This window comes from Triturus cristatus, chromosome 7, assembly GCF_964204655.1.
Source record: "Triturus cristatus chromosome 7, aTriCri1.1, whole genome shotgun sequence".
Taxonomy (NCBI): Eukaryota; Metazoa; Chordata; class Amphibia; order Caudata; family Salamandridae; genus Triturus; species Triturus cristatus.
In genome coordinates this window covers 314,290,376-314,316,060 of record NC_140590.1, presented here as the reverse complement: position 1 = coordinate 314,316,060, position 25,685 = coordinate 314,290,376, and the positions used below count along the sequence as shown (strand labels likewise).

The 25,685-nt window shown below is 45.9% G+C and overlaps 1 long non-coding RNA gene across 1 annotated transcript in view; it reads left to right on the top strand.

Moving 5' to 3' along the window:
* The window catches only part of LOC146809547 (uncharacterized), a 470,402-nt gene that overhangs the window by 1,576 nt on the left and 443,141 nt on the right, over positions 1-25,685 (top strand). Inside the window, exon 2 of the long non-coding RNA XR_014965561.1 lies at positions 1,507-1,566. This is a non-coding gene — a long non-coding RNA (uncharacterized LOC146809547). The remainder of the gene's footprint in view (positions 1-1,506; positions 1,567-25,685) is intronic.

The window sequence follows — 25,685 nt, the reverse complement described above, 5'->3', positions numbered from 1 at the left end:
CAAGCTGATCTCCAATGATCAGCGGCCCTATGAAGCAGCACAGCCAAGAACAACAGTGACTCTGTCACTTAGGTCACAGCACCCTTGAGAATGGCCAGCTCTAGGGCAGTGCAACCGGTGAGACCGGGCGCTGACTTTGGGTGGAGACAATATGTTTGCAAGTAAATTAAGGTTTTACAAGCACTTGCTGCCTCCTTCCTGGCCTCCAGCAATTTTCGGCAACAATAAAAATGTCATGACTACTCGGGTGTTTAATGTTCTTCCTAGAGAGAGATCGGAGTTTTGTCTAGTGGAAGTTTTGACTCCTGGAAAGGTAGCACATAGGGTTAATGTCCCTGCAGCAAATAACATGTACCATGCAGATCACAAAGTGCACATAATGTAAATAGGTCAGTGGGCTACTGCGTGTGTGTGTGTGTAGGTGGCTCTGTGGGTGGCTCTATTTGTGTGTGGGTTGCTCTGTGTGAGTGGCTCTGTGGTTGGCTCTGTGTGTGTGGGTGGCTTTGTGTGTGTGGGTGCAAATTAAATAGGACGCGCATTTGAGAGTGATTAAGCTATTGACATTGTAAATAACAATGCCGTTTCTTTAAATGTTTTAAAAACAAAAATATAAACAAATATAATGTCATGAGCAATGCCAATAGCTCTAACTTTAACAATGCCGAGACCATTGCATTGTATATCACAACACACTCTCTCAAAACTTCACTACATCCCTCTCTCACTACCTCATAACTTCACTCTCTCTTTCTAAATCACTAATTCACTCTCTCTATCTCACTACCTCACTCTCTCTCTCAAATACACTAAGTCACTTACACTCACTCTTTCACTACCTCACTCTATCTCACTACTTCACTACATCACTCTCTGTTTCTATCTTAATACCTCACAACATCCCTCACTACCTCACTCTCTCTTTCACTACCTCAATCTTTCTCTCTCACTGCCTCACAACATCACTCACTGTTTCTATCTCACTACGTCAGAAAATACCTCTCACTCACTAACTCACTCTTTCACTACCTCACACTCTATCTACCTCACTCTCTCTCACTACATAACTCTCTATACATCACTACTCCCCTCTATCTATATCACTACCTCACTATCTCACTACTTCTCTCTCTAAAAAGATCACCACCTCACTCTCTCACTACCTCACTGCTAATGCAATAGGTATCACATATGCATAAAAAAAGCTAATGCCAATAGAAATGACAATGCCATTTATTTAGGGATACAAAAATGATAAAAAAATAATGAGCAATACCAATAGCTCTACCTATAATATTGCCGAGACCATTGCATTGTAAATGCTTGTTTCCTATTGTATTATAGGATGTGCACAAAAATGAAAGACTTATGGTTTTGAATGTTCACTTTTATCGGTCTTTAATTTCTGTCTTGACCTAGGCACACTGGCTAAAAAATCAGACCTTTAGTGGGCCCGCTAAGGGGGTGATGGTAGGCTTCAATTCTAAATCTTGTGTCTCTTTCCATTAGCTGTAGATTCTGTGTCCTGGTGCGCAGCCACGTGTAGGACTCTGCAAAAGAAGATGCCAGGTACCTTCCTATTTGCAGTGTTGATTGCTACAGGGATGTTGTTCCAAATCCTGGGTACATAGATGGAAAAGGCTTAGAGGTTTGTTGTTTTCTTTTTTACATTTCTTAGTCTTCAGTTGAACGGTGTCCTGACTGTCGGTTTGCCTAGAGACCCCAAGAGAAGATGAGCTTGTCGACAAGATAAGAGGGGCTCTGCTGGTAACAATGGCTTTTCTGGCCATCACACCATCACCCAGGCCGTTTTTAGGTCGAGCATTCAAGAACTCTTGTATATACTTTAGTATATACTTATATGTGTATGTATTTTGTGGGCACTGGAGATCAGCCCTAGGACTTGTCTGCTTCCGCCTAGGGACTTTTTTTCTGTTTAACTGCCTCTATTTAACTGTTTTAATAGAAAACGACAGGCAGAGGTCAGAAAAATACCAGAATTGCTTTCTGCTTAGGGACTTTCTTTTTGTTATTTTTGTAGCAACTGCCTCTATTAAACTTTCTTGATAGAAAGTGACCAGCAGAGGTCATTAAAATACTTGAATCACTTTAGCATTCTCTAGATTCCAGTCCATAGAAATTGTTTTCCATGAGCACCCGTAGACAATAATATTTTTTTCAAATCTTGGATTTGATACTACCACCGAAGCACCTGATTTTATATTAAGAACAGAGCTTTGGACTATACCATTTCCCGCTGAAAGGCAATATTTCTCTCCATGTGTTCCCATACCTGGCGTGTCACGCAGTTTGGTGCTTATTTTCGCTCCATGTTAAAGAACAGTAGATGTTTCAACTCCCAGGTTAATGTGCTGCATAGCTAAATACATATAAGGTCCCAAAGGCCAGACCGATTGCATTGCAAATGCTTGTTTTAAATATTGAAACTAGGTCAACCCTTGCCATACTTTCCCCATTTCCCCTCCCCATATTCCAGTGGTCCTTTTCAACATCTCTTCCCTCTGCAGCTCCAGTTGTATTCTTTCTCTCCTTCCAATAGTTAGCTTGTAGGCCTGAAGGTGGGGTGGGCACCCTTTCTCACGCCCCTTCCCTCAAATGTGCTGTACAGCCCCTTGTCCTCTATCACTTTATTAATGTAGTTTGCAAAATGCTCCCTTTACACCCGAAATTCACATGCTGAGCCCTTCCAAAAGTTCCCATCTAAACTTGCATTTTTTGGGTCGAGCCTAGAGTCAGCGTGCATGCGCTACTCTGTGGGACTTATTGTAGAGGAGTAGGGAATAGAAGCCCCGCCCACTCTCCGCCCATATTTGCCATTGGCTTGTGTCATTGTCTGTCCTAAATGCTGGCTTCTAATTCATCAATGGGCTTGTTAGTCCCTCCTTAGTACTGCCGCCTCTTCATTTGTCACCTCCCATGGCGACTGGCCCCTTTACTTCGGTTGTTACACGGTACGTGTTATTTAGAAGGTGAGCACTATTTTTGTAAATGACGTTCTCCTACTGCAGGCATGACATGCTTCTTTACTCTCCCCTGCCCCCTGTTGTTGTGCCTTCTCTTCCCCCTGACCTCCCTCCCGTTGTCTGTGCTTTCTCCCCCATTGCCTGCCCTCTCGTTGTCCGTGTCTTCTCCCCCGCCCGCCTGTTGTCCGTGCCTGCTCCCCCCATGTTGTACATGCCTTCTTCCCCGCCGGTCCTCCAGTTGTCCATGCCTTCTCTCCCCGCCCGCCCACCCTGCCTTCCGTTGTCAGTGATGCCTACCATTTGCAATGCAATAGGTCTTGCGTAAATGCGAGACCTATTACATTGCAAATGCTTGTTTAATGATGCAGCTGGTTTTGATAATGTAGTGTGCCACCAACGGGTGGTAATGGAGTTCCAGCAGGGTGGTGGTGGTGGTGAAATTATATTTCTTCAGGCCCTGGCTACGGCGTGCAGCAGTGTGTAGGGTGTCCCTACATGTTTATGTCTTGCTGTCTCATCATTGTGTCCAGTCAGACAAATCACAGTGACTAGCCCTTAAATGTTCAAAGTAGATTTATTTTGTAAATGTATATAAATAGATAAATAAATCAGTCATACTACATGTCATAACTAGACTGCCAGAAGAAAATTTGAGACAGGTCTTAAAGAGATAACAGAATCTCCCACCATGTATTATATACATGTACTTGGATAGTTAAATACTACATATTGCTACAGTTTTTGATCAGGACATACTTTACATTAACATATTAATTTATGCAACGACCATGCTGGTTATGAGATCACAAATATGGCATGATCTTTCAGTTTTACCAACCAGGTGCAGTGCTGAGACAGTCGTGTGTGCGGGTAAGATATTTTAAAAACCTTACTTGTCACTGTACAATTTGCACACTACAGATGACCATATGTAATGCATTAGGCTATGGGCAGTACCAACTGTTGACATTTGAAAGTAAAAGTTTCGGCTGAGGGCCTGGTGGCGAGCGAACGCAGTGAGCGCGCCCGCCCAACATTAACATTACATTAACATTATGTAGGGTCGGGGGTGGGGGGGTCCTCTCCACAAGAAAATTTGGGAAAAAGAGTGGGCAAATGGTGCATTTTCAAGCAAATGTGAATAAAGCAAATGTGAAAGTGCAGTCATGATATCATCATAAAGAGATTCCATATGATAACGATGTAGGTAGTTGCTTATTCAGTATAACCAGAGAACTTCATAACAGCCTTTGCGATAATGCTGAGTACCTCAGAGATGACTTTATTATTTATTGCTGTACCATTACAAATGACATCTACGGAGGAAATACAAGTTATTGAGATAAGTCAGAATGGACACAATGAGAAATCAAGGACTAAACATTAAAAGGCAGTAGGGCACCCTACAAGGCACTGTATGTCAGGTCTAGGGTGAGGAGATGCTCTAGAGGAGGCACATAATGCATGGTGTGAATGTGGAAGGGGGAATTAGAACTACCTCTCCCATGAGCCTGGGAGAAAGAACTACCGCTCCCACAATCCTGAGAGTGCACGGGATTGGTTTACGTAAGCTCCGCCCACTGGGAACACGGGGCTTGCCACTCAGAACATTTCCTGGATTCCCTGAGGACTGGACGTAAGCCGACGAGTGAAATCCACTCGTGCTGAGAGACCGTCGTCTGTATTTCTTTCCGACGGATACATCACAGGGCGTTGTGCCCGTTAGCAGGAAACATTCCTTGCCGTAGCGCGTCGCGCTACTAGAACAGCTTTGGGCGCTTGCGCCACAGAAAATCGGGTCACGGACACGGAGACAGTAACGGCTCCCAGTACATTGACCCCACAGCGCGTCTTGTGACGCGAAGCCCCTGAACCTCAGAGGAGACTTGGCCAACAATATCGAGGGTGCACACAGTTCCTTCTCCGCTTGCTCCGGACCAACGTGGACGGGAGGGAGCTACGCGACATCAGGAGAGCACTGCGCCTCTCCGTCTGTTACTTGGTGAGGTAACCAAGGAAGGAAGACAGGTCTGTTATCCTGGACCTGCAATCTGGACTCTGCGACACTTGAGATAAGTACCTTCTACGTATTGCAAGAGACTGCATAAGCACTAAGGCTTTCTATTTTGTTTTGACGTTACTGCTGTGTGGAGGATAACGAGCATTGTTTCTGTAAGTGTGCCTTCTTTGGGAGTGCGGGGAGAAGGGAGGAGTGCCCTTAGAGCTCGCCTGATGCATTGTGTGTTTTATGTCTCACTTACTGGGTTTATGGGGTGGAGCATAGGCGAGTGAAGTTCGATCTAGCGAAGACATCCCGTTCCAGCGCCTGGCAGCAGCAGATTATTTAATTTTGATTTCTTTGTCCCTTTTTTCCCTTTCCCCCGGAGGAGGTGGTAAACGTGTCGTGTTTATTGAGCACGCATGGGTGTCACCCCCAAGGGGATAGGGTTAACTAGCAACACATCGTTCCCGCTGTACCCGGCTACAAGGTGCGTCATACCTGCCTCTCTGTGATAGAGTGGCAAGCCCACGGTTACATACAGCCTGAACGATGGATACCAACACCGTGCTTACTTCGGTGCTGGAAACGCTAACAGCCTTGCGAATAGAAGTAGAAACAATTCGTGGTGAGAACTCAGAGCTCCACAATGAAATGAGTACTATGAGGCGGGAGGTCGCAGGGTTGTCTCGTCTTGGGCCTAGCGATGCACGAGGAGCTCAATATATTAAACCTTGGATGCTACCTCCGCCCAACCATCAGGGGGGAGGAGTAGGACAGTCAGCTCAGACGACAGGGGGTGGTTCGGGCCCTTCTACCATACAAGTTATTCAGCCCGCCCACTTGCCCTTAGCACCACCCGAACGTTTCTTCGGAGACCCAAAGAAGTTTGGTATTTTCCTGGGACAGTGCAAGTTGCACTTCATGTGTAAGCCGGCCGTGTTCCATAATGATCAGACAAAAACCGCGTTCATCATGTCCTATCTGGGAGGGAACGTGGCTACCTGGTCCTTTCCCCTCATAGAAAGGGATGACCCACCCTTGAGAGATTTTGACACCTTCTGTGACGAAATGCGCAAACTGTTCGATAGGAAGGCGCACCTCCTCTCATTAGACAGGGAATTACTCACATTGAAACAAGGTAGTCAAGACTTACTTTCATACATCACTACCTTTAATAGACTCATTTCCGAAACAGACTGACCCATGGAAAAACGATCCTCCCTATATTATCAAGGATTGAGGAGTGAGCTCAAAGACGTCTTGGCCCAAGTGGTACACCTGCCCTCCGCCTGTGATGAGCTAATTGATCTCACTGTACAGCTAGATCATCGATTACAGGAGAGGAAAGGAGATAAACCACGTTCCGAGGTTAGATACACCTTGCCTCGCTCCCGAGCGGTCAACGAGGGAACCACCCCCAGCATGGATGGGACCGAACCCATGCAGATAGGTGGTATCAGAGGACCATTAACCCAAGAGGAGAGGGAAAAAAAAAGAAGAAAACAACGTCTATGTTTATATTGCGGGAAGTCAGGACACTTCATTAAGGAGTGTAAAGCAAAAACCAGACTTCCGTATCGAGAAGGCAAGGGGGAGCAGAAAGTACCTGCGATGGTATGCTCACCAGAACTGTCGGAAAACTAGATCGCCCAAACACGATTCAGACCCCTTGTTTGAGGTCACAAGAGGACGAGGTCTGCCATGCAGCGGTTAATACCGTCCAGCACGCTGTTGCCCATCTCAACGTCTACGTTACCTTGGATGTACCGGAAGCAGGACTGATATCTGTGCATGCTTTATTGGACTCCGGAGCAACAGGCAACTTTATTGATCAAAACTATGCGCGAGAAATAGGCCTGCAAGGAGTTAAGAAGAAGATACCAGAGTTGGTTAAGGCTGTGGACGGCTCGGAGTTAACATCAGGACCCATAAGATACCATACTCCCTTGGTTCAGATGCGGATCACAGTGCGTCACAGAGAGTTTATCCAATTCGATTTAATAGACGTCCCCCCAGTTTACCCTGATATTGGGCATGCCTTGGCTCACGCTCCATGATCCTTTTGTACAGTGGGCAGCAAGGACGGTTACTTTGAACTCTCCCTATTGTACTGAGCATTATAATCACGAGACAGTACTAACACAGCCCAACAAAAACAACCCCGCGGAATTTCTAGCCAACAGTTATGTTCCCGCAAGCGTGAATTGTACCACGATTCTACCTAACGAGTACCGGAACTAGCAGAACGTATTCAATGAACAGGAAGCTAGTAACCTTCCCCCCCATAGGGCGTATGACTGTGTCATTGACCTCGAACCTGGAGCCAGCACACCGTGCAGTCGCATATACGCCCTCACTGAAGCAGAAAATACGTCCCTGCAACAATACTTGAGTAAGCTATTGGCCAATGGATTCATTCATCACTCTACCTCTCCGGCGTCCTCGCCTCTTTTTTTTATTCCAAAGCGTGAGGGAGGCTTACAGGCGTGTATAGATTATAAAGCCCTCAACCGCATCACAAAGAAGAACAGGTACCCACTCTCCTTAATCCCCGTACTGTTGGATCAGTTGAAAGGGGCCACGGTATTCACGAAATTGGACCTCCGTGGAGCATACCATTTGGTACGAGTACGGCGGGGGGATGAATGGAAGACGGCGTTTTGAACCAAATTTGGCCTGTATGAGTACCAGGTAATGCCTTTTGGACTCTGCAATGCCCCCGCCGCCTTCCAGTTTTTTATGGATGAGGTGCTGAGAGGATTATTGGATGTGCCCTGTCTTGTCTACATCGACGACATTTTAGTATATTCCTCCTCCATGACAGACCACATCATTCATGTGGCAGCAGTATTGGAAAGGCTCCAAAGGCATTCCCTTTATGCAAAACTCGAAAAGTGCTTCTTTCATACTCAAGAAATGGAATTCCTGGGGTATGTCATCGGTCCGAAGGGACTCTGTATGGATACAAAGAAGACACGGGCCATTCGGGAGTGGGAATCTCCTTCCAGTGTAAAGGCCCTGCAAAGCTTCCTGGGGTTTGCGAATTTTTATAGAAGATTCATACGAGACTTCTCGAAGATCATTCAGCCAATGACACATCTTTTGAGAAAAGGGGCGGTGTTCCACTGGTCAACACTAGCCGAAGAAGCCTTTCAGAATCTCAAACGGCGTTTTACGTGCGCCCCCATATTACGACATCCGGATGCGTCACAACCCTTCATCCTAGAGACAGACGCTTTGTATTATGCGGTGGGAGGAATACTGTCACAACGACACCCAGAGACCGGTCAATTGCATCCAGTTGCCTTCTATTCTAAAAAATTAACCCCATGTGAGGCCAACTACACTATCTCCGACAAGGAGCTATTGGCCATCAAACGAGCCTGTAAGGAATGGAGACACCATCTGTTGGGAGCCAAGCACACCGTAGAGATATATACGGACCACCGAAACCTGTTATTCCTGAAAAGCGCCCGAGCCCTGACACCCCGGCAACTTCTATGGTCACTATTTTTTGCAGACTTTGACTTCATTATCAAGTGCAGACCAGGCCCCCAGAATGGAAAGGCAGGCACACTTTCTAGTCCCCAATCTGCTGGAATCACGGAACCTAAGGAGGAAGAAGAACCTCCCGTGATCCTGCAGAAGGCGTCCTTCCCCAAAGAGATGGTGGTGATACTCTCTTCCCAAGACTTTCTTAAAGAAGTAAAAGAACATTCCTCATCAGTCGATCAAGCATCCTGGGTGCAGGAAGCCCCCCAACATCGGTATGAGAAAGACGGATTGCTATACCATAAGAACAAACTCCTTCTGCCCACAAGGCCTCTCCAACAACAGGCCTTACAGTGGATTCACGACTCCACCCTGGGGGGACATCCAGGAATTCATAAAACAGGACTTGCCCTAACCAGATATTTTTGGTGGGAATCTCTGCATAAGGATGTAACCACATACGTTTCTGAATGCTCCGTTTGTTTCCAAGCCAAGGCACAACATCAACGACCCAGTGGGTTACTCAGACCAATTCCCACACCACCAGCCCCGTGGCACACAGTCTCCATGGACTTTATAGTGGAAATGCCCCTTAGCCACGGTTACGACACCATTTTAGTGGTAATCGACCATCTGACCAAAATGGGGCATTTCCTCGCTCTTACCAATTTACCCACTTCAGGTGCCTTAGCCTCTATCTTTCTACAGAACATAATTAAACTACATGGAGTGCTGTCCATCATCATCACCGATAGGGGAACCCAGTTCACGTCCAAATTTTGGAAAAACTTATGCGAAATCATGAAAATCGACGCCCGTCTATCTACCAGCTATCATCCCCAAACGGATGGAAAAACCGAAAGGCTCAACCAAACCTTAGAGCAATACCTTCGCTGTTTCACGCTGCAACACCAGGAAGAATGGAGCAGATTACTATGGACAGCGGAATTTGCGTACAACAATACCTCCCATTCTTATTTGGGGTGTTCACCCTTCTATTGTCTCCAGCGGTTCCATCCCAACATGCTACCCTTCGAACACCCAGTAGTATCCACGCATCCATCCATACAGGAACACCATGCGCACCTCAAACTGACATTAGACACTGCCAAAAAGCATTTAGAAGAGGCTCATGTAAGAGACAAAAAACAGGCAGATAAAAAGAGAACACCTGAACCACTATACGAAGTAGGAGACAGGGTGTGGCTTAGTACCAAACCCTTAAAACTCAAAGGGAATAACCGATTACAACCCAAATACATAGGACCCTACACAATAGTCAAGGCCATAAATCCTGTTGCCATGAAACTTACACTGCCACTACAGTGGCGAATCCACTCGGTATTTCATGTATCCCTACTCAAACCATGCCGCCCAGGTACACGGTTACCAGTCCGACCCTCAGTGATAGAGGTAGAAGGAGAAGAGGAATACGAAGTGCACAGCATCCTAGATTCCAAGGTCGTCAGAGGACGAGTGCTCTACCTAGTCGATTGGAAGGGTTACGGTCCTGAGGACCGTTCATGGGAGCCCGAGACCAATCTCCATTGTCCGAGATTGTTACGACGATTTCACTCCCGCTACCCCACGAAACCAGGCAGTCCGCCGAGACGACGGCCATTGGGAGGGGGTACTGTCAGGTCTAGGGTGAGGAGACGCTCTAGAGGAGGCACATAATGCATGGTGTGAATGTGGAAGGGGGAATTAGAACTACCTCTCCCATGAGCCTGGGAGAAAGAACTACCGCTCCCACAATCCTGAGAGTGCACGGGATTGGTTTACTTAAGCTCCGCCCACTGGGAACGTGGGGCTTGCCACTTAGAACATTTCCTGGATTCCCTGAGGACTGGACGTAAGCCGACGAGTGAAATCCACTCGTGCTGAGAGACCGTCGTCTGTATTTCTTTCCGACGGATACATCACAGGGCGTTGTGCTCGTTAGCAGGAAACATTCCTTCCGTAGCGCATCGCGCTACTAGAACAGCTTTGGGCGCATGCGCCACAGAAAATCGGGTCACGGAGACAGTAACGGCTCCCAGTACATTGACCCCACAGCGCGTCTTGTGACGCGAAGCCCCTGAACCTCAGAGGAGACTTGGCCAACAATATCGAGGGTGCACACAGTTCCTTCTCCGCTTGCTCCGGACCAACGTGGACGGGAGGGAGCTACGCGACATCAGGAGAGCACTGCGCCTCTCCGTCTGTTACTTGGTGAGGTAACCAAGGAAGGAAGACAGGTCTGTTATCCTGGCCCTGCAATCTGGACTCTGCGACACTTGAGATAAGTACCTTCTACGTATTGCAAGAGACTGCATAAGCACTAAGGCTTTCTATTTTGTTTTGACGTTACTGCTGTGTGGAGGATAACGAGCGTTGTTTCTGTAAGTGTGGCTTCCTTGGGAGTGCGGGGAGATGGGAGGAGTGCCCTTAGAGCTCGCCTGATGCAGTGTGTGTTTTATGTCTCACTTACAGGGTTTATGGGGTGGAGCATAGGCGAGTGAAGTTCGATCTAGCGAAGACATCCCGTTCCAGCGCCTAGCAGCAGCAGATTATTTTATTTTGATTTCTTTGTCCCTTTTTTCCCTTTCCCCCGGAGGAGGTGGTAAACGTGTCGTGTTTATTGAGCACGCATGGGTGTCACCCCCAAGGGAATAGGGTTAACTAGCAACTCATCGTTCCCGCTGTACCCGGCTACAAGGTGCGTCATACCTCCCTCTCTGTGATACTGTACTTCTCATTCAGCGGATCAAGAAATATGATCACATCACCCCCATCCTGATGTAAAATTAAATCATGTTTTTCCTACCAATTCAGTCTAGAAGCACTCCTGATAGCTGGGACTAGTGTAGTGATTCAGCCCTCTCACCTACATCTTGCAGTCTATCAGGTTTGGGGCAGATGGCATTTGTTTGGGGGAAAGTAGATGACATTCTGCAACCATGCATAACATGCCAAGGTTTGTCAGTCAATAAAATGACTACTGGAGCTGCTTAGTGCAAAGAATCCACGTGGACAGAACAGACGTGAAATGAGAAAAAGTGTTTTGTAGGCACACAGAGGCTGCTGAAAAGAAAGGTATTCCAAAAACTGCAATGAGAATCACTTTCTAGAAAAAAAGTTATTGTTTCATGTATTGATCAGGAGTAAAATGTGACATGTCATCTTCTTCTGAAACCATGGGTCCAATTTTGAAACAAGTGGCATATCACCTATTTCCCTTAAAATACCGACCGCCTGACATAGTGGACAAACTCTGACCCCGTATACTGGGCCATTTCACCCTCAATCATTCTCCTTCCCATCAGCACGACAAATGCAGAGAGATTTGCGCACAGCTGGGTCTCCATTCAATTAGATTTCATCAGACTTGTGACAAAATATTAATATAAAGATCCTTCTGGAGGCTCCGACTGTAACCCTGGTGACTTTTGTATTTTTGAGGAGAGATGCAATGGACTGACACAGATCAAGTGGTGATGCAATAGTCACTGAGGCCTGATGAGTGAGGTAGCCTGGTGGCCCCAGTCGTGGCCGGCATGGCTTGCGGTTGGAGGGGTGGGGGTCGCAGCTGGGAGGGTGTGCCACGTGGGGAGGGAAGGGTCATATGGGGAGGTCGCGTGGGGCGGGGTTTAATTTAATAATAATAAAATAAAATTAAAAACGTACCTTTCCACCGGCCGGGTCCTGCGCCTTCTCTGCTCCTGCTCTAATGCCTGAGACAGGAACAGGAAGCAGGCAGCCAGGCTCCCTTCCCTAAGCCAATCACAATGCTGCAAGCAGTGTTGTGATTGGTCAGGATGCCTCCCAGCCAGGGGCTTATGGAGAGGCCATGTTCTCCATGCAGACTGCATTGCAGCCTGCATGGAGAAGGGCAGAGTGCGCACGACGGATGTATGACGTTACAACGCGTGCTGTTACAACGCATGCTGTTACAACGAAACTGTTACAACACAAGTGGATTTATAACGCATGCCATTACAACGCAAGTCTTTACATCGACTTGCGCTAGATGGCGTGCTAACATTAGAAAAGTGTAATTTACTATTCCAAATCCAGTCCACTTAACAGTAGGGAAGGTGTTGGGATAGTAAACTACACTATTTGTAATGTTAGCACGCCATCCAGCGCAAGTCGATGTAAAGACTTGCGTTGTAATGGAATGCCTTGTAAATCCACTTGCGTTTTAACAGTTTCGTTGTAATGGTAGTGCGTTGTAAAAGTTGCGTTGTAAAGGTTGTTCTCCGCGCACGACTGGTTTGGGCATCCCCAGAAGGCCGACCAAACATTCTTTGTGCACTCAGGCGTGGGCGCACCACTCCTCCCCTACCCTGCTCGCAGAGCAGCCCTGCCCACCTTCCCACCCGCCCACCTGACTGCAACCTAACAGAAAATGGTAATAACTGAAAGTTATTACCATTTTATATTTCAGCATCTCGCACTGCGAGAAAGCAGTGGGGCGACGCTCCTCCGCCCTAGTGGAGGACCGGCCCCTGGGTAGCCCACAGTAAAGTAAGGAACATTGCAGACAGGCCTCAGCCAGTGAAACACTAATGGGGAGTCAGTACTGAGGTAGAAACGGGGGTGGTCAATTGCTTGACGTGCAACTGACTTTTCTTGTCACACTGGCTCTTCATAGGCACAGGCCTATTGGCAGGGCCACTGGAACAATGTAATTCTGCATCCGCGGCACTTTATGCATAATTGTGAAGTTGCAGCATTTGCCATATAATCCATCACCTGCTGCCTAATCTGCAGATTTTAACAAAAAAAAAAATTCTAGCTGGAACAGATCAAAAATTACTCCAAGCATGGGTACATGTTTCATCACACAGTGTAAAGCTTTTCACAAGGTTTGACTGGTCATCTTTAAATTGCATATTGATGTATTTAAGTGTTAAACTGGTACTCAAAGAGTGAAATAATTGCCCAGACCGTGTTACCATGTGCAATAATGATAAAATAATGATGTAATATGTTGTAATCACAGCATGACACGGAAACAGAGAGTTGATCCCACAGGTTTATTTCTCATAACACATAGCATCAGCGAGCCTCATCCTTCAGCCAGCAGCCGCTCAACTGACAAGACGTGAGCGCACAGTCAACTCATTAGAACGTTGGCACTATGGACATTCTACCGAGTTGCGTGACCACGGTGACAGGAAGATCATAATATACCCCCTTTCCTCTACATGCACGTAGAGCAAATGAATAGAGGAAAAACGGAAGAAGAGAACAAAGAGAGAACAGGGGCAAAGGGAAAGGCATGGAAACAGAGCAATGGAGCAGTGAGAAGAGTGAAGGGCAATAAGATAACAGTGAGAGCAAAACCCACCCACCATGAATAAATAAGAATGAGGGCAAATCACCCCACCATGAAATCTTGCAAGTGTTGAGGAAGTCTCCTGACACGTAAGGGTTTTTGACACAGTTGTGTATCTTGAGGACCATGAGACTCTGGATTCTCAACATTAAACCTTAGGCTATTACCCAAATTATCACCACTGGGACCTGACACTCTCATCTCGGTACAAGTACGGGAACTGTTGAGCAATTCATGATCATGAGCCAACATGAAACCCGAACAAGAATTCCTGTTGACAATGGCTTTGGAAGATTTATCTCATGAGCGATACTTGGCTACTCTGCGTAAATTCCATTTTTCTCCATTGGCCAACACAACATACAAAGGATGCACCTACTGAACTTTGAAAGGACCACAAAACTTGCATAGGCCTTTGATCCAATGACCAGATCTGACTTTGACCCAGTCTCCAAGAAGAAGGTTGAGAGAAGGCTTGTTTTGGGAGTGTACAAGAGGGGATGCATGCATGGGGGTACCCTTATCACTGCCACTCACATTTTCCCCTTCCGACAACTCTCTGACCCATGAAGGTACTAGTTTGGAAGATGGTTTTCTACCGCGCATGACAATGAAGGGAACCACATCAGTTGTGGAATTTTCAGTGGTACGGTAAGCCCACACTAATTCATTTAAGGTCTCATCAATGTCAAGATTATTGGTGAGAGCCAAACCAATAGCTCCTTTAATCATACGGTTGGCTCTTTACACAATCCCATTGGATTGAGGGTTGTACAATGTGGTGAGGGAATGTTTAATACCACACTCACGACGAAACTCACACATTTCAATGGAAGTTAATTGAGTGCCATTGTCCATAATAAGGACATTGGGAAAACCTTCCTCTTTAAAAATGGTGCGCAGCACTTTAATGGTGACTCTAGTGGTAATCTCAGGAAACAGATACACAAGAAGCCATCTAGAGTGAAAATCCATTACAACCATACCTAATCTCTTGCTGGGGTGAACTCCTGGCATAGGTCCAATGAAGTCAAGCAAATGATATGCCAAACCACACCAGGATCATGGATAGAACTCGGGACAGACTGTGGTGCGACCTTAAGTCTCTTCTTACACTCTCTGCATTCACTGCATCTTTCAACCCAATCAACCACCTCACTATCCATGCCCGGCCACCAGAATTCATTCCGCAAACATTTTTTGGTAATAGTCTGTCCTAAGTGTCCTTCATGGGCTAAGCTGAATAGCCTTTTGTGAATGCCAAATGGGGGAATTATCTTATCGCCACGCATGACAATCTGATCAGTGACAGTGGATAGTTCATCAATGACAGCATTAAAGGGTCTAACACTAGTGGTTAATGTACACTCCCTACTCCTACTTTTAAGAATGAGACTGAGAACAACTTTTAGGACCTCATCTTGTGACATGGCCTCCGCCCATTCTTCTTTACTGACTACACCACAGCTCCGCTGAACAACATCATTGACACTGGAGATAGCTCCTTCTCTTTCACTCTTTCACATCCCACTTTTGTCCACTTCTTCCCAGTCTAAGGGCAGATGTGACAGACAGTCAGCCTGAACATTGCGCCAACCAGATATAAACTCGATATTGAAGTTGTATTCTTGCAACCTGGAGGCTCAGCGAGCTAGTCTAGCTGACCCTTTCCCTGTTCCAACTGGTGACAGAATTTTGTTTGACTAATGGTTTATAGTTGGTGTGGAGGAGAAACCTGCGCCCCCAAACATATGTTCTGAAATATTCGACACCCCATGTGGCTGCTAGGGTTTCTTTTTCTATTACAGAGTAATGACGTTTGATAGAAGTCAAGGTCCGGGAAGTAAATGCTACAGTTTTTTCTGAGGTACCATCATTCTGAGATAACACAGCACCAATGCCAGTGTCACTGGCATCATCAGTGACAATAGTTTTTGCGTTAACATCGAAAGGAACCAGAATACCTGCATTACAGATTTCAAGCTTGATGTTATCAAAACAATTTTTGCTGATCAGTTCCCCAAATGAAATTGATACATTTCCTCATAAGTACTTTTAAAGGTTCAGTTTTACTTGCGAAATTCTTCACAAACTTTGAGTAGTACTCCAATAAATGAACGCAGCTGGTCTCTGTTACTGGGAATGGGAGCCAATTTTATAGATGCAAGTAACTCTCTCTTGGGTTTGACACCTTCAGAAGAAATGGAGTGTCCTAAGTACTCCACCTCTGTGGCAAGGAAGGAACACTTTTCTCTACGCAGCGTTAAACCAGATTCCAAAAGTCTGGCAAGGGCATCTTTTAACGCTAAGTTGTGGCTGCTCACGCTATCACCAAAGACCAGGATATCATCTTGGAAGCAGATGATATTTTTTAGACCTTTAAACACTTCTGATACCATCCTCTGAAAAACACTAGCAGCCAAGGAGAAGCCGAAAGGCATCCTGGGAAATTGAAAGATACCTTCCATGGTGATAAAGGCTGTCAAATGTTTAGAGGAGTTGTGCAAACGTATTTAGTGATAAGCATGATGAAGGTCTAGTTTGGAGAAAATGTTTGCTCCTTGTAACAATACCATTAACTCGTTGATATTGGGTAGGGGAAAGGTGTCAGGGATGATAATCTGGTTTAAACTCCTCAAATCAACACAGAAATGTAAATTTCCATCTGCCTTCTCTGAAATAACAAAAGGAGAAACCCAAGCAGAGCACTCAAGGGGCTCAATGACACCACTGGATAACATTTCATCCAACATCTTTTTGACCTTCCCTCTCACCATGATGGGAACCTTCCTAAGCTTATGTTGAACAAGGATGTCACCATGTTTTTAAGTTTTATTTTGTGAACGTAACCTTCTAAATTACCAAGTGGGTCTCTGAAAACTTCTTTACCTCCCTCCAAAATATATTCAACTGAGAGGCCTTCCACCACCATTACTTGTTCAACAGCGTGAGGGTCAATCCTAATATGGAGGTCATACTGGTGATGCCAACCCAATATGGGGGGCCCGGATTCAGCACATAAACTTTCCCTTTGACAGACCTGTTTTTGAAGAAAATGTCCGTCAAAATGTAACCTGGTATGTCTATCTGCTCACCTTGATACCCACCGGGATTTATGTCTTTGGGTAATAGGTTCATGTGGGGCCATTCCTCTTGGTATATTCTATTAGGTATGATGGTATGTAAGGACCCCCAATCAACCATTAGCTTAATATTCCTGTTAGCAATGACAAACTCTGCATTGGGTCTACATCTCCTCTTATAATCTACGCTGAAAGGATTGGTGAGAAGAACAGCTTCATTATCTACAACATCATCTAGGGAAGGTTCGACACAAAGAATTCTGTCTGGTCTGAACAAACATTCACTAACATTTGTCTCCTCAGACAACATTGTTACCTTTCCCTTGTTGGCATCTCTGGTGAAATTACCTTTATGGCCACACTTTCTACATTCTTTGCCAATGGCCCAGGAATGTTTAGAGTCCGACATGTGATAAGTGCTCCCGCACTTGCCACAAGTCTTATTACCAAACTTACTGGGATACAGCCTGCTGCCATAAGTTCTCCTCCCACCTTTAAATCTGTTAGAGGCAGCCACATCCCCTTCACCACCCTCTACAAAGGATGTTTCACTTTTATTAGTAATGTTCAGTTTGGAATCTCTGCGATCCATTTCCTCCATAAAGAACTCTGATTCTTCAACTATTTTTGCAATGTCAATTGCATCTTTCAGAGAGGGGTCTTTGGCAGCCCATAAGCATTCCTGTGTCTTTCTGCTTCTACATTGCACAATGAGTTGATCATGTATCATTTCCTCAGCCATGGTTCCAAATGTACACTTTATTGAAAGCTCACGGAGTCTCGTAATGAAGTCATCAATGGATTCTCCAACTCTCTGAGGTTGAGTATAAAATGTGTATCTCCTCATGACGACATTAGTCTCCTTTGCAAACCTAACCTCCAACCTTTCACGTGCTTCTTGAAAGCCATCTTCAGTGGGTTGGCCATGTTCATTGGTGACAACAGGCAGGTACTTGAAAATATGTTGACCCTCTTTACCCAAATTGGTGAGCAAAATAGCTTTTTTCCTATTTGAGCTGAAATCTTGGGCATCCAATGCTTCCAAGTAATTGTCAAACATTTCAATCCACTCATCCCATTCTATACTGGGACTGCCTGGTTGGCTGAGAAAATGTGGAAGAGAAGAAACAGCTGAAACATCTAATGCTGTGACCTCCATATTGAATGAGCAGGAAGTCAAAAGGAAGAATACAAAAGATTGAAGCGACGTTCTTTACTTCCACCGCACAAATTGTTTATGAAGTGCTCCTTGCTATGTCTGTCAGCTGCCTCTCAAGGGACATTACTGGATGTAAACTTTAATTCTTCACAAGAGGAGTGTCCAACACAGTGGTGTGTGGGATCTCCAGCGCATGGTGCGGGTCACGAGCTATTGACATAAAATGAACTCGTCTGCGCCACATGCTCCGTTGATACAGCTGATTCTCGGCATGTGTAATAGACAGGTTTGTCAGCTAAGGGAAGAGGTGGTGCGCTTCCGATCTTACTCAAGCAGGTGGCAGCGTCCTCCTCTAAGTTTCCTTTTCTGCTTTCCTGAATGCTACCAGCATTGGGAGAGTGACACTGTGAGGAAATATTTTCTACACGTGTCAGTTCATTGTCAGCTGACTACCGTGTTTCCTCATACTCAACAGCTGTCATGGTGCCTTTCCTCCCGTAGTGCCTAGGAGAGGAGGGGAAGCACCGCTATGCCTGGGTTACCTCAGCCAATGCTTTGTTGCCTGGTAACTTTTAATGTTGTTCCCTTAAATGCTCAGTTTGGGGAAAGGCTCAAAGCACCACTGTGTCAAATCTCTCAGCTGGATTGGATATGCGGCAGATAAACACAAGGGCGACGCGTTGGGGGTTCACTACAAGCGTCTCCTCACCCTGCACCACAGAACGCTCTTTAACACCTCTCAGTGCTTCACTTACTCACGGTCACCGTACGCTGTTCCTTCAAGGAGGTGTTCTCTTCAGGGAGACAAACTCGTTAGCGACGCGTTGAGTTGTCACAATAGGCGTCTTCTCACCCCGCAGTGAAGTCATCTCGCACCGAGTGCCTCACACCTTTCCACAAATTACATCTGATCAGCGCAGAGCACACATAGATTCATCGCTGTACGCTATGTGCTCCGCTGACTGAAGCTCGTCGCCAAAAACATGTTGTAATCACAACATGACAGGGAAACAGAGAGTTGATTCCACAGGTTTATTACTCATAGCACATAGCATCAGCGCGCCTCATCCTTCAGCCAGCAGCCGCTCAACTGACTGGACGCGAGCGCACAGTCAACTCATTAAAACGTTGGCACTATGGACATTCTACCGAGTCACGCGACGCGCGACCACGATGACAGGAAGATCATAACATTATACTATCACATAATGTGCCATATTACGCTGTATAATTTGCTGTTTCTTGCTGCATAATTTAGCCAAAGTAGCTGCATAACTGGGTCCTTCCCTTCTATATAATTCCAGTGGTCCTGCCTATTGGTGTAGCTGTACTGTGACAGACTCTGCCCCATTTGTGCCAACCTTTTTTGAGGCAACATCCTACCCCTTGCATTGTAAGTCCTGTAGCTCAGCCTTTTGCAAAGAAAAGTCAATTATGCATGAACCAGAACACAAAGGGGAAAAAACCAAGAGTGAGCGAACTCCTCCTATGTCATTTTTGACAACTTCAAGTGTGAAGAACGTCCCTCTCACCTACTCTATCTTACTTTCTAAAGTCTCTGACTTCCGTCTTCTGTTCGGCACAGTGCTTTAAAGCAATTTAGGAGCTACACAAGCAGTCACCATGGCGAAAGACGCACAGATGTGCAGCACAATTTGACTGAAGACATTATTGCTTGGTATCCCCACAATTGTGTGTTGTGTTCGAGTGCATCCTTTGGTTTGCTTGCTCAGCGGCCCAAAAAATAGCTGTGAGATGCTGAGTACATCAGTGCAGATGACAGGAAATTTTGCAGCAGTAAAGTGTTGCAGTGTGTGCGTGACAATTGCATGTGCTATGACAGGACACCGAGAAAGCAGGAGCATGCTGGCAGCAGCACAAGGTATGAGAGGTGACATATCAGTGCACCTTATAGCTCCTGTGTGCCTCACTCCGATAGAAGACCCCATGCTGCCCATGCAGGCCATGGTCCTGCTTCTGCAGCACAGGAAGGAGAGGAAGGTAGGGCAGAGTGTTGGTTCAAATACTGGCTGAGTGGCCACCCTATTCTAAGAGTGTAGTAATCCAGTGTGTGTGTCTGAGAGGGAAATGCGGCACTACAAAGATTATAAAGTTATGCGGCATGTGTTCTTGCCTCTCCCTTTCATACCAGGCTGGGGTCAGTCTTAGTTCATGCCTGCCTGCATGTAGTTCATGCATATGTTGCCATCCTACCCCACGCCTTCCCTTCTAGGTGAGCTGCCGCTGCTGAGTCTCAAGCGGAAAGTCAGTCAATTTAAGTGAAGCCAACCGTATAACTACACGTCCCAGAATGCAACCTTTTTGGAAATAACATGGCAGGAACGGTGATGGTTCACCAGGTCAGGACCTACTCAAAACTCCTCGCCAATCTCTTCCGAGCATCAGCACTGAAAAATAGTCCTACTGAAGTGAATCATCACTATTGCTCCCAGAAGGCAAGGAGCTCTTGTGAAAGCCTAGAAATGGACATGGGCTCAGCTGACCCGGCTCTGGGGCTGCGACCACTCAGCAAATTTAGTACAAGGGAGAGCTCTACCATTGGGTAGCACCCAAGCAGCCTTTATGTTGATGATGTAACGGTAGTCGATATGTTGAAGTCGAAATTCCTGCAAATCAATGTTAAAAGGTTTCTTGTGACTCGAACCTTCTTGGCTACACCACATGGTTTGTTTTCTATGCTTGGTGAAAGTATAATTGAGTTCCACAAACACGAGCCGCACAATTAAGGTGGGAAAAAGGCCCAGTTGATGAAAATAACGTGAAAAACATACCATTGGCAAGTTGCAACATCTCCTCCACTAGCTTAGCAGAAGCAGCAAACTGACCCTCAACCTGACAGCCAATCCGGACACTGCTCCCTTGCTGTTATACAGCATGAGCGCAGTGCTAGATTTAGTTTGAGCAGGAAAACTCCCCATCATTAGGAGACTGGGGATCTGCGGTTTTGAGCAACCCCCACTCACTGGAGAGAGGCCTCTAGTGTGCATGTCGGCCTGGCCGGAGAAATGCAGCCGTCCAACCTGATATGCGCACTTTGGGCTTAGGTGCCATGCTCTCGCTCCAGTATATTACTGGTGTTCGGTGTCTTGTCTATCAAAATTGAAACCCCACCCACTTAGCCGCTGACGCCAGTGACTGAAGGCAGACTGCTGTGGGCACGAGGCATGAAAATGAATGTATGGAGTATTTTTAAAATAAAAGTTATATGCACATAAAATGGGGTCAGTGGGGTCAAAATATGAGTGGGTCAATGCCCCAACGCTCAAAGGCAGGACCCTCCCCTGGTTATGGGACAGTTTTTATGGTTTAAATCTTTTTATTAGATTGAAAAGATCAAACAATAAAATAGCCGCAACCTACATCCACTGGCCAGTGGGGATCGTTCATTTAACTGAAGATAAGAGTATAGAAAGAAGAAAGTAGGAAAGAAGAGGGGGGGGTACGAAGGTCTATTTCCTGTATGTGTGTGAGGCGGGCCAGGCATGCGTCCTATATGTAAACTGGTCGGGGGTTGGGTGATGTCTTATACTTGTGGGTGGGGGGAACTAGTGAGGTGGAGCACTCTGAGATACTTTGGGCAGGTGAGTTCCTTGAATTTGTTTGAAAAACATTCTATGGTGGCCCCCCAGGTTTTGTCAAACTTAGGGAGGGAGTGTGTAAGGCCTGCTGTATTATTTTCCATACCTAGTGGTGCCCCTAGCTTATATAGCCAGTCTAAGTGGGACGGCATCTACACCGTGCCCCATCTAGCCAGTAATACCTGCTTGGCTGCTCCTAGCACGAGAGCCATCAGACTTAAGGGGGTACATCAAGGCATTAGGCAACCCTAGAAGTATAAATCTGGGGAGTTTTTTTAAATCCGTGTGATAGATTGTGTCTATGTCTCGAAGGATTATCTCCCCAAATTCCTGTATTTTCCGACATGACCAGAGAATATGGGTGAGCGTGCCCAGTTGACCACAGTTACGACAACATTGTGCCGTCTCCCCCGGTTTCCATTTAAGTAGCCATGCCGGCGTATAGTACCAATAATGTGCAATCTTCAAAAACAACTCTTTGCCCACTGTACTGCATGCAGATGCTCTGGTCCTGTGCACAATATCACTCCATTCCTTGGGTGAGAACTCATATTCCAAGTCCGATTCCCACCGACGCTGCACGGGGGATTTACCGGACTGTCTGGGAGTGTTTAAAAAGGTGTAAATGTTCAGCTGTTTGTCTGTTGTTCTAGTGATGTACCATTTCTCAAATTTTGTATGTGTTTGGCTAGCATGGGGGCACACCTGTGGCTGGGTAACCCAATGATGAAGAGCCAGATACTCCCAGTACTCCTTTCTAGGGACCCCATAGCCTTCAGTGCGGCTAGTGAATTGCATTACCCCAATGTTCATCAAACAAATCCCCAATGCGTTTACAGTTGGCCTCTTGCCAATGGAGAAAACTATTTCCCTTGTGAGCCGGCAGAAAGTCAGGATTGCCTATAAATAGGGTCAGGGGAGACATCGGGGTCGATGAGCCATATGGCACCTACACTCTGGCCCACACCGCCATGGTAGCCCTCAGAACCGGCGACACATATACTCCGCAGGGGCGATGCTTTCGGAGGAGCCACGGGACCTTCCAGTTGTGCATGCCTGCTATCGAGCGGTCTATGAAGCACCAATGCTTCTCTGATTCCAGTTTATACCATTTGAGCATGTATCTAAGTTGTGCCACCTGGAAATACAGTTCTAAACATGGGACCCCAATCCCCGTCCTCCTGTTTAAGGTACGTCTGGTGTCGGGCCATTCTCGGTTTCTTACCCCTCCAGACAAAGGTACAAATGAGATGTTGCATTTTTGCTAGCATGTTGGGAGGGGGACTAAGCGGTAGCGTCTGCATCACATCCAGTATCCGTGGGAGCGTGGTAATTTTGACAGCAGTTAATCTACCTAGCCAGGACAGGATATGCCTCTTCCAGCTCATGAGCTTGTACCTAATCTCGGCAGCAGGCTGGAGTAATTCACTTGTGCTGTTTTGGCCATGGTGAGGAACATCTGCAAGCCCAAGTACTTGACACCTTCCGTAGCCCATCTTAATGTGAACTGTGAAAATAGTGCCTGTTGTTCTGCCTGAGGGAGGGTCAGGCTCAGAGCCTGTGTTTTATGGAGATTACCTTTAAAGCCGGATGCTAGACTGAATAACTCCAGTTCCTTTATCAGGTAAGCCAGCGAGAGCTCTGGCAGTGTTATAAAAAGGACCACATTGTCTGCATATAATGAGATCTTATGCACTCTATCTCCCATTTTAATCCCTAATATCCCCGGATGTTTGCGGACCCTCTCCGCAATGGGCTCCATATATAACGCGAAGAGGAGGGGCAACAGCAGGCACCCCTGTAGCGTGCCTCTCCTAATTTGGAATGGTCAGGATGTGACCCCATTCACCCTGATCCGCGCCTGTGGATCTGCATAGATGCAGTCTACCATGCACCCGGTCGAAAGCCTTTTCGGCATCGATCAAGAGAAGGACCGTGGGGGTCTGAGTACGTTGGGTCTTGTCCAATAGTTGGCACATACGGTGGCTCCCATCGCTGCAGTTGCGCTCCGTGATAAACCCTTGGGGCAGTTTTTAATGTGTTAAAATTACCAAAGCTACATGTTTGCAATAACTTTACAAATTTGCTTTAAAAGGAACCATTTCCCCACTCATTTTTTCAAAAGTTTCTCAGGGGCAGGGGAGTATTTCCCCCACACGCCCCTTATGTTGGTCAAGCTTGCTTGCGGTGTAACACTCATGCCCCACCACTTCGAGATGTCACCAGGTGCTATTGTTCTCTCTGGTCGATATTATTAGTAACACCTAGCAGGGATGGTTTTATGTCAGTGTGTGCAACGTTTCACCATCCATCCCACATGACCTTATCTGGCTGATTCTTATGGTTTTGACATTTTCAAGCTGTATAGATGGCTCCAGTCTAATTATGTTGCTCCACATCAGACTTCATGACTGCCTGATTGAGCAGGTGTGGGGAACCCAATATGTACCCTCAGTCAGAGTAAAGGATGAATGATGCCTCCTAGCATGCTGGGGAAAACTGATGGCGGTATCTTATTTAAATATGGTAGTACAGTGCTTCATACTTGTGGAAAATCTGTTCAGTCCTCCATAAACATAACTGGGCCAAGTCCATGTTTTAAGAAGGTTGTTATTTGAGGGTGCATATACACTATGTGCTTTATGAGGACTCATTGCACGCCCCCACAAGATTGTGCTTCGCTGCAACAGGGTAGAGGCCATTTTGCCTCCTAAGATTTGGAATACAGTGCAGAGAGATCTTTGTATAGATTTCATCCCACTTTCTTGAACAAACTGATTTTTCATTATAGTGACATTTTTCTTATTTGAAAAAATAATGTGAAGTTAGTTTATCCAATATTTTCCCTGGTACCAAAAATTGCTCCATTTCCAATTATACAAGCAGCCACAATAGTGTTGATGGATGTACCATATTTTTGGCTTGCTTCAATGCAAAGTTTCTATAACACAGCCCTAAGAGCCAATTGTTTGCTGTTTTCACTAATAGAATTGAGTTAACCGATGTCGACAAATCCCAGACAGAATTAAATTGTAAAATTAAATATGAGCACAGAAAAATACCAGTTCTTGACAGGTGAGTCGACAGGAGTCTGCCTCTAATTCTGTGCTTCTACACTTTAAAAGCCTAATGCTTGGTCTAGCTACCTGAGAATATGAGCTAATAAGTTGCCTAAAGAAGTACTTTCCCAGCCGAATCTTCTCTAAACCTGACTTTGTTCCGCGATTGAACGGGTGAGAATTCCTAGGCGTTGAGTAAATTTGTATTGCAATTTGTGGCAAACACTATATTTTGCAATTTGTAGTCTGTACCAGTACACAAACTAAGTAGTATACTGTCTATGAATATGTTACATTTTAGTAATGCCACTGGTTTAGTTAAAAGTTTGTTCAAAGACTTCAGTGGGCACTATGATGGATAAGAGTATTTTACATCGAAACAGGCTGACTTGAAGTGTTTTATTGTGTTCACACTTTTTTTCGCTTAACTCACAGTTTTAATATTTTCAGAAGCAGTGATTGCACCTTGTTTGGAGGTCTGTTCCACTCCTTTCCAGGGAATGTGTTGTTGTCTATGCAGTAAGCAGCTGTCTTACTCACATTGTTTTTTGTCGCTGCGGTCTTGATGCGGGTTAGACCTGGCCCTCTATGCAGCGTCACCCCAACAATGTTTTCCCTTCTCCCCTCCTGCTTTGCTGCATTCGTTTTTGCTGGCTTTAGGACTCTGTGCACTTTACCACTGCTAACTAATGCTAAAATGCTTGCGCTATTTCCCAAAAACGTGGTAACATTGGCCTGCACCTTATTGGCACATTTAACTTACTTGTAAGTCCTTAGTGTAGGGAACTACATGTACCGAGGACCTGTAAATTAAATGCTAGTTGGGGGCCGGCAGCACTCATTGTGCCATTCACTAAAGTAACCTTTTAAAATATGTCTCAGGCCCGGAACTGCAGCCTGTAGTGCAGTTTTAAACTGCCATTTTATCTTCTGCCAGACCTAAACCGTCCTTTTTAAGAGGTCTATGCCTCCTCTAAAGTTGGCCCT